At 46.2% G+C, this 12,145-nt stretch overlaps 1 long non-coding RNA gene across 1 annotated transcript in view; it reads right to left on the bottom strand.

Moving 5' to 3' along the window:
- Positions 1-12,145, bottom strand: part of LOC116876992 — an 89,211-nt gene that overhangs the window by 39,106 nt on the left and 37,960 nt on the right. Inside the window, exon 3 of the long non-coding RNA XR_004384506.1 lies at positions 3,568-3,697. This is a non-coding gene — a long non-coding RNA (uncharacterized LOC116876992). The remainder of the gene's footprint in view (positions 1-3,567; positions 3,698-12,145) is intronic.

Consider the following 12,145-nt stretch of genomic DNA (forward strand, 5'->3'; position numbering starts at 1 on the left):
GTCAGACTTGAGGGCCAACCCTTAGCAGTTCTTCCCCCGCTTTCCAACTTCATTGTTTAGAATCCCTTTGTTCTCAACTTTAGAGTCTTGGCCAAAATTTAGGGGAGAAAAGCACTATTTAGGGAAGAGAAATACCACTGAAGTGTCCGTGAGATGAGCCAGAACACAGTGAATCCCTTCACTTGAACTCGTGGGACCCTGTCGGCTCCTGTCCCTTCTCTGACCCCTGTGCTACTGCAGCCTGATCTGTGTCTGTGCCTCCCCAGCAGACCACGGGCTTCGGGAGGGCAGGCCTGTGACTCCACCACTGTGTTCTCAAAAACTGGTACCTTAGAAACAATCAGTACCCTCTCTGTTCAATGAATGAGTAATACAGTTCCCTGATCAATCAGGTAGCAGGTCTCACTTACATGGAAGGAATAGCTCCGGTGCTATGGAGTCTAACAAGAAATGGAAATGACGCTCTATCGAACAGTGCCATGACAGCGATAGAAACAATCATCTCTGGGCCAAGTGGACCTGCTAGCGTATGGAACTCCACACTCAGTCTTCACAAGGGGTGAGCTGGGTATCACTAATGTCCCATCTAACAGATGAGTAAACTGTGGTATCCGAGGCTGAGCATGAGCTAAAATTTGCAGGAATTACAAAACCAACTGTTGGGAAGATCTCTGAGAAGGGTTTAGAGATGTGAAGGACCTTCTCTCTGGAAAGCGTTCAGAGAAGTTTTCCTGGAGGCAGTGATGTGACAGGAGAGCCTTTGGGGTGTGGCTCCCCAAAGCAGACATCAGGAAGGAAGTCTGGGCTGGGGAGAACAGGAATCCACTGCTCCTGTTGAAGGTAATAGCAGACAGTGGGCTCTAGAACCAACCTCGAGCTCTACATTGTCTGGATGTGAGGGACAAGTAATCCAAATGGGGTTTAGGCGTGTGGGATTTGTCAAGGCGATGAGAGCCACGGAGGGCTCTGCATGACCAGAGCTGTTTTCTGGAAGATTAATCTGTGGGTGCATGTTTCCTGAACTGACAGACAGGGACAGAAAGAGACAAACCAATCAGGAGATCCCTTCATTATTCAGCAGCGACGTACTGAAGAGCAGGAGCTCACAGGAGGCTTAGGAGTCCTTGTTTATAATGCTGCCTTGCTCCCGACAGTCCTCTGAAGGGAAACGCAGTGAGATCTGCAGCTGCATGTTCCAGAGCTGAACGCAACACCAGGCAAGAAGGTGGGCAGTACGTTCCTTCTGAGTGAATGGACGATACTGAGTGACATCTTCCTTCGAGAGTGAGAACTTAGGATCAGTGATGATTAAGCAAAACAGTAGTAAAAGGACATTGCCGGGAATATTGGACAAGCCCAGAGGGCTGGGTTGTATCCAGAAGAGGGAAAGAAGAAAAAAGCACTGGACCATGAGCTTTCACCCCTTCAGACCTCAGTCTCCCCCATCTGTCCAGCCACAGGCGGCAGAGGAGGATAGGATAAGAAGTTCTCCAAGATCCTTCTGCCTCCACTCAGCTGGGATTCGAAGACAGCCCCCCCCACCCCGTCTTTGCTCTCCACCATGCTGCTTCCTTGCAGTGCTGAGCGGGGACAAGGAGAGAAGGCCCCCAGGCAGGCAGGTCAGCAGCAGACTTCCGCACCTGCCCCTGCCCAGGTTATTCTGGGACGGCATCATGGGACCGGCTCCCTCTCTTCTCCCCGAACCAGGCTTTTATGAAAGTCCCTAACGAGCCCTGTGCTCTTATGCATTTTAGAAATCTCATCTAATAGGAGCTCATGGAGTATAAATTAACCCCAAGGAGCAACGCTGCATTAATCCCTGCGGTGATTATACATTAGCCAAAGAATTTCTTTGCCTATTTTAAGCAGCTGAACCCAGACTGTCTGGGGTGCTTTTCTACTTTGTCTCAGTTGCCAGCCATTCATTTAGATCATGCCACTTTCTGCGTCCTCTCCAGCCCCTCCCCGTCCCCGCTGCGTTGCGGTGCAATGGCAAGGGCACAAGCGAGTACCTGACACGCCCCGCCCCTCAGGCCCTCAGTCCCTCTGACATCCGGCTGCTTACTTCAGCAACCTGAATTTTGGCTGACTGTAACCCTTGATCATAAGAGCAGTCTTCCAGGCTGTTTTGTGAGTTTAAGAAATAGCATGCCCCCTGGGCCCTCTCTCCCTGTTAGTCTTCTCCCCTCCCCCAGTGTTATTGCCTTGCTGCATTAATATGACCAAAGCTGAGAATGGCCAGTAAAGAAAGTCACTAGGAGTGGGAAAGATCCAGAAAAGTTTCAGCTTGTCATGGCTGAAAATAGAACTAATTAATATTCTGAATGCATTAATGAGGTCTTCAAAATCACGGAAAGAAAAAACTCTACTGTACATCCATCAAAGGTGTGTTGTACCTAGCTGAGGGTTTTCTGGGAAAGAAACCAAGACATGACTACCCACATTGCCCACCGCATCAAGCTTGAGTCATGCTATTTTCTAAATCAAAAATTATAATTATAGACTTGTCTTGCAAGCAGACAGAGCCTTTCTTCTGAGAAGTTTGGAGACCTTGCTATTCAGGGCCCAGCAGCTCACAGGGGATGATCTCACCCAGGCCCCCAGCTCCTGGGGGAGCACACACCCATTCCCCATCCCAAGCAGGGAAACCCAGAGGCACACAGGCCCTGGCTTATAGCCTGGCCCCTAACTCAGTGCCTGATGTGACTCTAATTCATGCTGCACACCACCTTGCTGTTCACAAAACTCTTGGGCAGATTGTCTCTCCCATGGAAACTGCAACAGTCTGAAGAAGACCATGCCTGCTTGACACCTAAGGACCCTGACGCTGGACAGAGTTATGTATCGGGGATGCCCCGAAATCACACGAAGGCTCTCTCTCTGCACCACCACAAACGGTTATGGTCAAATGAGATCCTGGATGGTCCCCCACCGGCCCCATCTCTGAATGTCACATAGCCCCCCTCTCCTGGAAGCACCTTGGAGACCTGAGGCTTTGACACAGATCTAACATAGAAGACTCTTGCTCGAATATAAAATCCTTGTTTCATCCATTATTACTGCCAGTAATACTATGATAGCCATTATCTTGTTGAACACTTACCACATCTTATACTTACTTCTCGAGACAAGCCTGTGAGTCATGCACACTATTATCCCTGATTTCCAGATGAGGGAACTGAGGCTTAGGAAGAGAAAGTGACCTGAACTCAGGTCTCTGGCAATAAGAGGTGGCAAATCTGGGAATCAGCAGTTGGTGTGACGCCAGATTCTTCCATGCAATGTGCTTGCTTATCTATGCATTCGCTCAAGAAGCACTTGATCACCTCTGACACTGGGGTAGACACACTAGTGGTTCTGGGACTGCTGTTCCCTGTCTTGCCATCACTCATCTGATCAGCAACAGGTACACTTTGCTTCCAGCAGCAAGTGCATTGATGTCCCAAGGACTTGATTCCGCTTGGTTTCCAAACTTTGGGAATATTCTTTACCTTTGCCCTGATTCCTATTTAGTGAAAAGGGCATCTTCTCTGACCACCAGCCACCCACCCAAAGCTAAGGCTTTACCTGGGACAATGACCAAAAAGCAGCAAGATGGAATTGACACATCCTGGATCCCATTTTCCTCATGGTCCATCCTCGCATGCATGCGTCCCTGAGCCAGTCATCTGGTTTCTCTCTACCTTGACATCCTCCTCTGTAAAAGAAAAGTTGGATTAAGAACTGGATTTGATGAGGCCAAACACACAAATCCTTTTGAAAAACCAGGAATCCATGTTTAATTTGTTTTTTTTTATTGTGGTAATAAAATTACATAAAATTCACCAATTTCACCATTTTTAAGTATACAATTCAGTGGCGTTAAGTATATTCACAACATTGTACAACCATTGCCACCACCCTTGTCCAGGATTTTCATCATCCCAAACAGAAAGTCTGTTCCCATTAAACACTGATCCTCTCCCTTGCCCCCAGTCCTAGACTGCCGTTCTGCTTTGACCAGAAACACACAGAAGTGGAATCCTACAGTGTTTGTCCTTTTGTGTCTGGCTTATTTCACTGAATGTAGCCAAAAAACAGGTTTTAATGTAAAGGTCACCCATCACACCCAGTCTATGCACTGGATAGGGCTCTTACCTCGAGAAACGTTTCCAAGCTTCATCTCCTCTATGCCTGCCAGCAGCATTATCTCCACTTAGCCAAGGAGGAAAATTAGATGAGGCAAGTTTAAGGAATTTGGCCAAGATCACTTAAATAGTGACCGAGCCTGATCTTCTGTCCACAGATCTTTGCCTCAAGTTCAGGAGTCTTTCTAATTCACTTCGTTGAGGTTGGAAATGTGATAATACCCCAGTTAGCTGACAAAGCCCCCCAACACAGTAGCCACTGACCCAGACAGGCTTACTTTAGATTCTCATCAAGGGGTCTTGGCGGAAGAGAAAGTGCCAATCCCCCTCCCCTCCCTACCCGCCCACCTGTTATCTCCTCTGAAAAGACTGAGGTTAGGGAAGACCCACCCAGACCTCCCTGCAGTACTTAAACCAAGTCCCTGAGACCCCCGTATTTCAACTTCCCCACTACTAAACAGGTTGAATAAAACTTGTTCTACCTGCATTTCTGAAGGTCAGTGAACCTGCGGGTTTAAAAGACATTGGAAATTGCAGGCAGTTATTGCATGGTGTGATGTTGCAGAAAGACCATGGCAGGGTCAGAGCTCCAGCAGGCCACTCTCCGTCAGATGACCTCCCCGAGCTTCAGCTTCTTCAAGCACATATGAAACCCCTGTACGTGCCAGGCACAGTGCCAGACCAAGGGGGACTAGGGTGTAGGGAAGATACACCCACATGCTCATGGTGATTAAAACCTTATGGGGTGAAGGGAAGATTTAAGACAGACAGAGAAAGCGTTCAGTTCAGTATGTGGCAGATGGTAAGCAACCCATATTTCACCACATTTTCCATAATGTATTCATTCAGCAAACATCGCTTGAGTAACCACCATGGGATTAGGCTGGGCTTCTCAACCTTGGCACTGTTGACATTGGGGCCATAATCCTTTGTTGCGGATGGAGTGGGGGCACTGCCCTGTGGGCTGCAGCATCAGGCACATCTCTGGCCTCCCCACTAGATGCCAGTACCATCCCTCCGCCGTTCTAACCCAGAAGATGTTTCCCAACATTACACAGTGTCCCTGGGAGGCACAACTGCCCCTGTTATGAGCCTCTGGTTTAACTATATGTCAGCTTCTGAGATGCAGAGTTGGATGGAATAGGCCTGTCCCAGGAATTCCCAGTCTCAGGGCACAGACAGAAGGATGGATACTTCCATTAGGCAGGTGGGCACCAGTAGAATGGCCAGCACTTGGGAGAATCTGCTGTTAGACATGTGCTTTCACTGGCCTAATGGGGACAGCTAGCAAGCAGTGGGATTAGGCAGGAGAAGACATGGGCCTCTGCCCCGCAGCAATGGTTAAAATGGACAGGAAGGTGGGGTTGGAGAAAGATCCAGAGCAGCTTGGTGAGGAAAGAGGGATGACAGGCTGGAGAGGAGGGAATGCATGTTGGGGACAGCCAAGTAAGACCTGACCAGGACAAAGGGTAAGAGACAAGGCTCTGGCTGTAGTGATCAGTACAAAGAGAGTCCACACAGATCTGTGGTCTCTGTGACCCAGGTACCTGCTCTCCCAGACCCTTTCTGCCACTCTGAAGCTCAGATCTCCCCTTCCTGCTCTCCTTCTCCCTCTCCCTTCCCTCCTTCCCCAGGTGTCTCCAAATGGGAAAAAAGAGAAAGCCAGTGTTCTTCCTAAGTCCCAGGAGGCCTAAGCCTGGGGCCTCCCTGCTCCATGTCCTCCCACTAGGAAGGCTCTCAGAGCCTACTCAGCTAAAGGGTGTGGGGGCCGCTGAGTGGGGCACAGTGACTCACACTGAGCAGATAATGAGCTCTGGTGACAAGGGACTGATCACCAAAGGGAGAAGTGCCACCTCTCTGAGAGTTCAGGCTTGGCCCGCAGGGCTCCTCCGTGGGATGGCTGTTGAATGAGTCTGACAGCTTCCCTGGCATCACCCTCCCACCACACCGCCCCACGCCCCCACCCAGGAGGTCTTGCTCTTCTAAGTGTGCATTTTGCAGTTAAAACAGTTAAGCAAAGGCCCCTAGAGACTTGAAACTGGAGGCTTCATCCTCGATGTGGGCTGTCTTACCTTCCCTTTAAGCATAGGCTTGAGCCAGTTCTCCGCATTGGAAATACCCAAATGTGCATTTCCTGGGCCTACGTGGTCACTGTGGACAACCAACGCCCACCACAGAGGCTCCATGGTCATTAGAATTCAGCCATGAATAATTGCTAGGGGTCCAGCAACCACAACAAGGTGAGGTGCACATTCTCTAAAGCGGTGCCCATGAAGCTCATAACTTAAAATCCTGGGTTACTAGGACTGCAGTGTTGGTGAGACCACAAGGCAAAGAGAATAGATCAAGAGACAGGAAAGCAAGACCTGAGACAGAGGGAGAATGAGGCCACAGATGTCATGTGTCCCACCTACCGCGGGTCATCCACATAAAATGATGAAGGTATGTGTCAGTCAGGACTCTGATGGTGAAGCCAAGGCATGTACAAGCTGTTTAATAATAAAACTACATGTGGGAAGAAAACCAGTAAGGGATAGTGCAGAACCTAAGGGTTAACGAAAGCAGGGAGCAGTTACCACCCCCAGGTCCAGAGAGGCAAAGGGAGCAGAAGTTACTGGAATCCAAAGAGAGTAGTTACATGGAGAGGGCTTTCCAATGGGAACTGAGGGACAGAGAGAGCCCCAGAGCAATAAGTGCCCAATCTCTACCCTCCCGCTCTTGAGGTTCCCTCCGGGCCAAGCTCCACTCTATGATAAAGGGCAGAGAGCATACTGAGGTGGTCCACACAGGCAGCCTCTCTACACTCCATAATGCTCATTGTCTGAACATCACTGTTTGGCAGTTCGTTGTAGCAGGCAGATGGGAGGGAAGGGAAAGGATGAGGGAGTAGAGAAGGGCAATGAGTCCTCTCCCTGTACCCCAACCAGGTACTTAGAGATGAGGAAACAATTTAATGCCTTCAGTAGAGATGTTTTGGTGGCCTCCCTGGCATCCATTTTCCCCTCCCTCTTTATGACAGCTCCAAGAAAGCTGATTCCCGCTCCAGGTATAGAAGAAGTAAGCAAGGCTAAGCCAATCGGAACAATCCCCCCACCCCAACCCATGCCCCAGAGACAGGTTAGGCATTTGACTATATGACTTTTCATTGGAATTCTGGGAAATGAGCATCCTGCTTTCATTCTGGGGTCACATAAGGAAGAATGGAAGCCCACAGATGTAAGGACATCCATCCTAAGACCAAGAAAAGAGCCAACATAAGATGACATAGTCACCATCAAAGGCAGAGTGAAAAGATCCAATGAGGCCAAGTCCTCAGGCAATTTTCACACTTTCTGTCCCTGGATCTTTGGAAGAACTAATACATCTCCCATTGACTAGATGAAAAAAATTAAAGCTCTGTCTTCCAAAGTCACCCAGCTAGTAACTGATGGAGCTAAGACTTGAACCCAAAGGCTCCCGAGCTAGATCCAACCCTGCTTCTTTCCCTGGCTTCTCTATACAGTGCTGGCAAGACAAAGCTGGGAAAAGGCTACCAGCTACACACATTTTCATCACACCCTATGTCGATATTTATTGGAAGTGCAGAATATGAAGGCTTCAGTTAATGAAATTAGATTCGTCCCCACATTCATCATCTTTTCTGCATCTGCAACCTCCAAATTGAATCTGGGATGGAGTGGCAGAATTTATCAGCACTGGGATAATTCAATGAACACCGCATGGGGTTTCTCGACAGTCTACGCAGGGTTAGTGTCACAGTGATTGGGGGATATATTGTCATCTTCCTAAAGTTGGGAATTAAATCTTTTTAACCATGACTGTATGGCCTAAATTCAGTGAAATCCAGTGAGATGACTCTCAGATAGCTGTTAATCATGAGCCATGCCCCCAGAACTTCTCCCACCCTTTCTTCTCCCCTTCATCCTTCCTTGCCATATTCCCTCCTTCTCAGGCTCCATTCTTAACCTGGGAACAAGTATAGTCTTCAAACCATTCACTACCGAGGTGGCTAGAAAACATACCTGACAAAAGGTCGATGAAGAGGAAGAAATGATGAAGGACGTGTGAAGGAAGGGAATAGAAATTAATGAATCACCTGCTGTAGGGTATGAGCCATTGGAGGCATGAGCTTCCATACATTCTCTTATATAGCCTGCCCCCCACTGCCACCCATTAGCAACGACCCTTCTGGAGCTGCCAGGATAAGGTAGGGACAAAAGAGATGTAAGAGAGTAACAGACTTGCTGTCTTAACCACTTGATCAAAAACTGCCAAGAGACGAAGTTAAGCTGAGTGACAGAAACTGTCAATATCCTTGCAGGCAAACCGAGCTCTCCTAGTGCCCTCTATGCCTTTCCTACCCATTACATATTCTATGTTTATGAGGCATTTTTCTTCTACCAATGCCTAAATGCTAACAATATTCTTCAGGTTTAGTTCACTCATTTAGTCAACACTCATTCAGTAAGTGTCGAGTGCCTACTGGGTACCAGGCACTACTGTAGACATTATCAATATAGCAGTGTGCAAAAATAAATAAGTAAATATGAAGAAATTCTGCCCTGCTGGAGCTTACATTCTAGTGGATGGAAACAAACATTAAATAAATAATAGGTAGCGGGGCGCCTGGGTGGCTCAGTGGGTTAAGCCTCTGCCTTCGCTCAGGTCATAATCCCAGAGTCCTGGGATCGAGCCCAGCATTGGGCTCTCTGCTTAGCAGGGAGCCTGCTTCCTCCTCTCTCTCTGCCTGCCTCTCTGCCTACTTGTGATCTCTTTCTGTCAAATAAATAAACAAAATAAATAATAGGTAGAAATATAATATTTTGGGTAGTGTTACATGTTATGGAGAGAAATTAGGCAATGAAGGGAAGGTAGGAGTGTGGGAGGGGAGTGGAATGTAATCTTAAATTACAGGCCTCAACAAAAAGACATTTGAGTAATGACTTAAAGTGAAGGAGCTAATCCTGAAAAAAATCTGAAAAAGAGCATTTCAGGTAGAAGAAACAGGATGGGCATAGGTCCTGAGGTCTGAGCATGTGTGTGGGTTGAAAAAAACATCAGGATATCACTGTGGGCAAAGTGCAGTTAATGGAAAAAGGGACAAAGTAGAGACTGGGTCAGAAAAGTAACAAGAGGGCAGATCATGTTGGCCTCATAGGCCTTTCTCGGTTTTTACCCTGTGAGGGTTGGAAAACAGCTGATGCCTTTTGTGCAGGAGAATGGCATAATCAGACTAACATTTTAGCAGATATTTCTTATTGTTGAGTTAAAAATAGACTGTCAGAGAGGACAGGTGGAAGCAGGGGTACAAGCTGGGAGCTGTATATTAATCCAGGCTGTTTCCTGGGAGATTTGGAACCTAGCTGTGCCATTTCCACAGTGTTTTGGGGATTTGCTGCTGCTTCATTTACAAGGCGCTATCCCAGTCCAGGCCCTTGTCATCACTAGACCTTGCTGTTACAACAGCTTCTTAACTGGTCCCTCTGTCTCTAATCTGGTCCCTTGGGTTAGATAGGAGAGGCCCTGCTGTGATGAATGCTGGAATATCTATAACCTGACATAGTAAATGAGTGTTCTCACTTATATCATCATCTGATGTGAGTTGGCTGGCTTTCCCCATCTTCTGTGTCCTTTGAAACACAGCCTCCAAGTTCTTTATAGAAGAGGAAGAAAGGATTTTAGAACTGTAACTCTTAAAAGTGGCTTACACTCTGCCCACATCCTTTTAGCCAAAACCCCATTATATGGCCCCAACCTAATTCACAGAAGGCTAGGAATTGTAGAACAGCTCATGAATATTTGATGTGCATCAATGTACTGTCACACATCCTTCCATCCTTGTGCTCCTTCTGAAGCATAAATATCTCCATGTCCTTCTCATGTTCATGACTTGGAGATGAACCCCAATCCCATCACAGTGTGTCATCATAAAATTGGTAGTTCTTCCATGAGTTTTCCCTCACCCATCCCGTATTTTTTCCTTAGGAAACATTCTTTATTAACCCATCTTTATCCTTTCTCCTTCAGCCAATAAAACCATTACCATGATAGTTTTTAAACTTTAATGCATTCTTAGGATCTTTATTCTTTGTTAATTAATTCTCAGGTATTTTTTTTTAATTTTTTATTTTTTCAGTGTAACAGTATTCATTATTTTTGCACACTCAGTGCTCCATGCAATCCGTGCCCTCTACAATACCCACAACCTGGATCCCCCAACCTCCCACCTCCTGCCCCTTCCACACTATGGAGTATTATGCCTCCATCAGAAAGGATGAATACCCAACTTTTGCAGCAACATGGACAGGACTGGAAGAGATTATGCTGAGTGAAATAAGTCAAGCAGAGAAAGTCAATTCTCAGGTATTTTTAAGGAATTTGGATCTTAAAACTGATAGATGGTGTTTCATTAACCACATTTTTAAAGAACTGCTATGAACCAACCATCAACATTCACTTTAGTAAAGAAGAAATCAAGGCTCAAAAAACTCAGATGGAAAGTGGGTGCCAAAATCTAGGTTCAAATTCAGACTTGTTTGTCTCAAAAACCAAGGCTTCTTGAAATAAATGCAAGGATGATATTATAACCCACTATGGGAATAAGGACTTAAGAACATTTATGGAATTATGATTGCCTTTGGGTTCACCCATTCTTTTCTTGCTTTCCCAACCTATGGTGGCTTCTGTCAGATCAAAACTCCTAGACCTCACTGGTGTCTCAGGGACATGATGGGAGTAGCTACATATAGGAAAGCAAGGAGGAGTCCAACAGCTCTCCAATGTCCATCAGTTCCACTGAATTTTTGCTCTCAAGGTTTCAGATGTAACTCCTCTCTAAAGGGTCCCTTTTAATCATTTGTTTATGCATCTGTCTTCCCTCATAGACTATGAGCTCCTCCATGTCAAGAGTCAAGTCTTATTCATCACCTCATTTACAGCATAATTACATCTGAATGAGTCTGCACCTGACTTATAAAGGGTCTACAGCAGAATAAATGAAAGGACCTATTGATCCAAGCACTTTGGAAGACCCAAAGATGAAGTGAAAAATGAACCACACCCCTGATCTTAAAACACTCATGATTGGGTCCAGTGGCTTCATGGAAGACCAATAGGATTCAACAATACCACATCCCTCCCTCCATGCCTTCATTCCCAGACCCTTACATACACATTTGCATCTAATACTCCAGAAAGCAGGAAGTTACATCCATAAAAACTCAAATATGACCACTGTAAGCACTGATCTCTGACTCAGGGAATCTGTGGTCCTTCTACTACAGAGGCACTTCCAATCCCAGTTTTTCTATATATAAAAAGATAGAGTAGAACCAAAGAAAATCTGAGGCTTCTTCCAGCTCCAAAATTCTATGCAGACCCATTGAATGTCATGCAGAGGCCACCTTATTAATTCAAACCTAGAGAATAAATTCTTCTAAGTATAGAATTATTTATCATTTGCAGGAAGAACTGAGCAGAACTCAAGCTGTTCAAGTTTCCTTCTTTTTGGCCAAGCACGATTTCCTTGCAAAAGTTTTGGGTGGGATTTTTTTAAGCTTCCAAAGAGGTTCTAAAGACTTTTTGGACATTGATCTGTATTTCTATACCATATGGTTTGAATTTAGTAGGAAGAAGTCAGGAACAGACAGAATGAGCCACTTGTGCCAAGCACCCAGTAATTTAGAAAGTTCCAAGAAAATGGATGTTTCAGAATTGCCAAAAAAACAATTGGGGGCAGAATGGGCATATCCAAGGAGGCAGAGGAGAACAAATGTTCTGAAAGCCTGGTATATAAGATTTTCTGCAAATCAAGCCCTTCAAAACATAGTGGGTTAAATCAAGAGCCACTTATTTTGCTCATTACTCTGTGGGTCAGATAATTAGGTCAGGGTACCTGGATCATTTCTCTGGCCTTGGCTAAACTATCTCATATGCAGGGGTTTGGCTACAATGGCTCATCTTAGTTGCACACGGCCTGTCATAGACCATAGTCCAGGAGTGTCCAGATGTTGGTAACA

This window comes from Lontra canadensis, unplaced genomic scaffold (assembly GCF_010015895.1).
Source record: "Lontra canadensis isolate GAN:19392208 unplaced genomic scaffold, GSC_riverotter_1.0 scaffold49, whole genome shotgun sequence".
Taxonomy (NCBI): Eukaryota; Metazoa; Chordata; class Mammalia; order Carnivora; family Mustelidae; genus Lontra; species Lontra canadensis.